The 5364-nt window shown below is 50.0% G+C and overlaps 1 long non-coding RNA gene across 1 annotated transcript; it reads left to right on the top strand.

The window, feature by feature from the left end:
- Positions 1–1861: 1861 nt before the first annotated feature.
- On the top strand, positions 1862–4993 carry LOC137544934 (uncharacterized). The gene is made up of 3 exons (XR_011025943.1): positions 1862–1947; positions 2202–2303; positions 4932–4993. It is a non-coding gene; the product is annotated as an uncharacterized lncRNA (long non-coding RNA).
- The last annotated feature ends 371 nt before the right edge of the window (positions 4994–5364 follow it).

The following is a 5364-nucleotide window of genomic DNA, read 5'->3' on the forward strand; positions in this document are numbered from 1 at the left end:
CCCGGACCTGCGTTCTGTAATGGGCACATTATCCGGAAATTCGCTGTAGAAAGTGTGTTAGGATAACGTGATCCGTCACAATGCTGAGACGTGTGTATGCTCATACAATTGTACGTGCAGAGAGTCCACGTGTAGCTATAGTATGCAACGTGCATAGTGCGACCTCGCCCTTCACCAGTCAGAAGTGGCCACTATGGCTTGCATGCAAATTGTATGGTCTGTAATGTAAAGCCCCATGTACACGATACATTTCTTTGTACGATCCGCTTACGATTCTATTTACGATCCGATTAAATACGACATGTCCGATCGGGATTTGTTTCAATTCGATTTGCCATTGTTTTGCAATGGCAAATCGAATTGAATCCCGATCGGACATGTCGTATTTAATCGGATCGCAAATAGAATCGTAATCGATTCGTACAAAGAATCGTATCGTGTAGATGGGGCTTAACGGGGCCAGTCACAATCAGTAGCTGCTGCAGCATTCGTTTGCTTTAGTTTTACAATCTGCATACATTTGCATAAACTTTGAATAGATGGAGAATTATTTGCATCTTAAGCTGGCCATACACTGGCCCGATTTGCGGCCGTTTCGACAGCAGATTCGATCACTGGGATTGAATCTGCTGCCAATCGTTCGCGCTAAACGCACCCACCGATCCGATTTCCTCCCGAAATTGGATCGGTCCGTCGATTGCGCCGTGCGGAAAAATACCGTCAATCGCCCGCGGGTAGGGAGCGCGTCGCTAGCGGCATCCGATCAGGTATACGTTACCTGTTCTGGCTCCCGGGCATCCTCTCCGCGCTGCACCGCACCGCTCTGTTCCTGCTTCCATCCCGGCGTACATTAACTTCCTGTGTCACTGCAGTGACCAGGAAGTTCAAATAGAGGGCGCTTTATTTGAACATCCTGGTCACGGAGTGACACAGTGTACGCTGGGATGCGGTGCGGGATGCTGGGATGCGGTGCAGCACGGAGAAGAGGACCCGGAGCCAGCTTCAGGTAATGTATACGGGGGGGGGGAGAGACTCGCACCGGCCGGAGCAGGTAATGTATGGCGGGGGGGGGGGGGACTGGCGGCAGGAGCAGCTCAACAGATTGTGATCGGTTTCAGGCTGAAATCGGTTCACAATCTGTTTGCAGTAAAGGCAGCCATACGATCCCTCTCTGATCAGATTCGATCAGATAGGGATCTGTCAGCTGGTCGATCTAATGGCAAATCGACCAGTGTATGGCCACCTTAATTGTCATCCCTGATCCTATTAGCTGAAGTCTTCCCCACACACCTTAGTTCCCTGCAACATCCGTAGACAGGACTAGCTTAAAAGGGGAACTTTACTGTATATAAACACAATTGTTTCTTTTTACAATATTCATTTATACATGATTTAGTGATTCCTCATTATAAAATTTTATATAACCTGAGTTAGGCCCCGTTCACACTTGCGGTTTTGCGAAAACCGCACCGGATGTCCGGACCGCACCGGAGCCGGATCGGACCTGAACCGTACGGTTCCTGTCCGGATCCGGTCCGGATCCGGTCCGGTTGCATACGGTTTCCGTGCGGTATGAACACGGTTGCGGTCCGGATCCGGATTCTTAAAGAGATAACAACCTGTATAAATACCTGGGGTTCTGGGAGGTCAGCAGAAGCTCTGGGGTCATTGTTGGAGACAGCTGGACGTGTGGAGACCATCCTTGGATACAGAGACAGCAGTTGGGACCATGGATCCAGTCATTTTTTACGCTTATTACCTGGGAATTCTCTCCTTCCTGTTGTTTACCTACTACTATGTGGGGAGAAGGTGTGCTCCTCGCAGGAGATGGTGGGTGCACCCTCTACTAGCCAGGAGGCAGAGGAAGGGAGAGTTCCAGGCCCTCTACCGGGACCTCAGACGACACCCACAGAAGTTCTACAGCTACACTCGGATGTCTATTCCCCTGTAAGTATTTAGGCCTAAATACACCAACCCCCACCATTCCTAAACACCCCACCCTCACCCCCACAACACCTCATCCCTGTATACCTAGCTAAACACACCACCCTGACCCCCACACCCCTGTATACCTAGCTATACACTACACCCCCACCCTCCACAACACTCCCAAACCTCTGTAAACACACCTCCCCCATCCTCCACCCAACACCTTGTCCCACAACATACTTTACAGCTTCTTCCTTTACATCTCCTGACAGGTTTGATACCCTTTTGGAGATGGTGAAGGATGACCTTAGGAAGAAGGATACCACGTTCAGGAGAGCAGTCACACCACAAGAACAACTACTCATCACACTGAGGTATGTAAAAACAAAATTTTTTTTTGCAAAAACAACCACTTTCCAACATGGAAACATTCTTCCAACATGGAAGACAAAAAAATAACATATCTATGGTATAGCCCGGTCAGTTTTAAGGAACACCAACCACCAACTTTGTGCTGGAAGAGTTGCAGGGCATAGCTGCCCAAGTGTCTTTCGGGGACACCAGGCCCTAATTAATTGAAGTGCTTCAAAAACCTAACCACTGGCACAGGACCCTCTGAACCATGGGTGAAGGACACAGGTCAGTGAAAAGGCTAGGCCTCTCACCGACCAGTCAAGGTGTCCTTCATCCATGGCTCCAAGGGTCTTGTGCAAGTGATTAGGAACAAGAACAAAGTGAGGAGCAAGAGGAACCGATGGCAGAGGAGCAGGACTACAGGTAGTGTCTTTTGGGGACAAAAGGCCCTAAATTATTATTGCTTCTAAACCTAACCACTGGCACAGGACCCTCTGAGCCATAGGTGAAGGACACAGGTCAGTGAAAAGGCTAGGCCTCTCACCGACCAGTCAAGGTGTCCTTCATCCATGGTTCAAAGGGTCTTGTGCAAGTGGTTAGGAACAAGAACAAAGTGAGGAGCAAGAGGAACCGATGGCAGAGGTGCATGACTACAGGTGCAGTGCAACAGGCACAAGGTTGTGACCCAGGTAGTGTCTTTCGGGGACACCAGGCCCTAATAAATTGAAGTGCTTCAAAAACCTAACCACTGGCACAGGACCCTCTGAGCCATGGATGAAGGACACAGGTCAGTGAAAAGGCTAGGCCTCTCACCGACCAGTCAAGGTGTCCTTCACCCATGGCTCCAAGGGTCTTGTGCAAGTGATTAGGAACAACAAAGTAAGGAACAAGAGGAATCAAAGGCACAGGTGCAGGACTACAGGTGCAGTGCAACAGGCACAAGGTTGTGACCCAGGTAGTGTCTTTCGGGGACACCAGGCCCTAAAGTTCAAGTCCAGCAAAACCAAAAGTTCCCTGACATGGTCATCTGAACACCTCAGAACCTTGGTTGAAGGAGATGGGGCAGGGAAAAGGTTGGGCTAAAAAGCCCTGTGATGGTATCCTTCCTCCGAGGATCGGAGGTATTCAGAGGAGCATGTCCAGGAACAATTTGACTTTTTTTTTCAAATTGTATCGGCACCACTACTAGAAAAGGTGGGAGTTGCTGCCTGGAAATCTGGACTCTCTTGGGTGCTGGTCGTGGATGAGCTGGACCCTGACAGCGGTGGCCCATATTGACTGCCTCTGTAGCCGGTGTACATCTGTGATGATTGCCAGGTGGGCACCGCTGTTGGTTGTGGGGGTCTAAAAATTGGTGGTTGCAATAATGGCGTGTCCATGTGCTGTTTGATCACCTCCAGCAAAGTGGAATGGCACGCCATCATGTTTTGGGAAGGCACCTTTTCCAAATATGGTATTAGAGACATCACAGTGTGAAAACACGGGTGTGCCTGCAATTTCAGTAGTTCCTTGCTTTGTTGATGCATTTGCTGCATCATGTTCTGCAGCTGGCCCACCGACTGATGATGCTGCGCACGCAGTTGGTCGATTTCTCCTCTGTGCATCTCATGCATCATTTTAAGCTCGTCCCTGTAGTGCCCATGTACAGCGTCGAGCTCACATTGCAGTGAAGTGATGTGGGACTTGTACTGCTCCATGATATGGCCCCTGTCCTCATCTTGCAACTGCCGGGTTATGAGAGTTTGGTGGCTCTGAAGAATCCCGAGAAGTCCGGAGACAGCCCCGGACATCTCGGACTCTGTCTCTCTCCTTGTTGGGGGGAGGGTACCTCGACGCCTCACTGGTGTGGTGGTCCTCACTGGTGGTGTGGCAGCATCTTCCCGTCCTCTGGCCTGTGTCGGGGTTGCCCTGCGTGCTGGTTGTGCTGCAGTCTCTCGGTGCTCCTCACTTTGTTCTTGTTCCCCGGGAGCTTCCATAGCGGTCGATTGTGGAGGTGCAGCTTCTTCCACACTCGGTCCTGCAACCTCAACATCCAAGCTCTCTTCTGCCAAGTCATCATCAAAGGAGAGAGTTGGGATTAAGGACTCCCTCCTCCTACTCCTCTCCTCGGGGCAATAGGTTACATCGGCGACGTCATCATCCACCAAGCTCTCCTCACTGCTGAACCGTGCCTCCTGGGTCGGTTCCTCTTGCTCCAAATTGTCTTCAGTCCTGTAGATAAAAACAATATTTATTGGTGTGCCAAACAGCATGTGGCGTCAATTCACAGAGCTAGCAAACACTAGCAAACACTTTATCAACCGTTTCTACCAAACATTTGATAAAGCTTGTGAGAAAAGTTCGCTAGCCATGGGAATTGAGGCCAGTTTATAGCAATACATGGCCGAAGTCATGGTAGTAAATGAGCTCTCAGTTCCTGCCCACAGTAGTGGTACTTACAGTCTAGGTTCCGGGCTTGCATTGATGAAAAACAATTGCTTGGCAAATTGGTAGTCTTTTTGTCGCTTTCCCCCGCCACTGCCACTTCGTTCGGCAAGTTTTTTCTTCCGTAGCCATTTCACGTATGCATCACGTATATTGCGCCACCTTGTCTTGAACCTTTCTCCTGTAACGACATGAAAAATTGATTTCGATTATTTCTCTTGTAGGTACATCGCAACTGGACAAACATATACATCGCTACATGTCACATTTCGTATTGGGAAGAGCACGGTGGCAGGCATCGTCGTGAGGACTTCGAGGATCCTTTGGACGCGACTGAGGGCCAGATACATGCCTGTGCCGGACACCACGAAATGGGAGGAGATCGCCCAGGGCTTCTGGACCGAGTGCAAGTTTCCTAATTGTGTTGGCGCACTGGATGGGAAACACATCCGGATTCAGAAACCCGTGGGGAGTGGCAGCCATTATTTCAACTATAAAAAATACTTCAGCATTGTTCTAATGGCAGTGGCAGATGCGGACTACAAGTTTGTGTACGTGGACGTGGGGTCGTACGGTAGTTCCAATGACTCTGGAATTTTCCAGCGTACGACCCTTTGCCGGCTGATGGAGGAAGGCAGACTGCGTCTCCCCCGTGAC

Source organism: Hyperolius riggenbachi, chromosome 1, assembly GCF_040937935.1.
Source record: "Hyperolius riggenbachi isolate aHypRig1 chromosome 1, aHypRig1.pri, whole genome shotgun sequence".
NCBI classification, from domain to species: Eukaryota; Metazoa; Chordata; class Amphibia; order Anura; family Hyperoliidae; genus Hyperolius; species Hyperolius riggenbachi.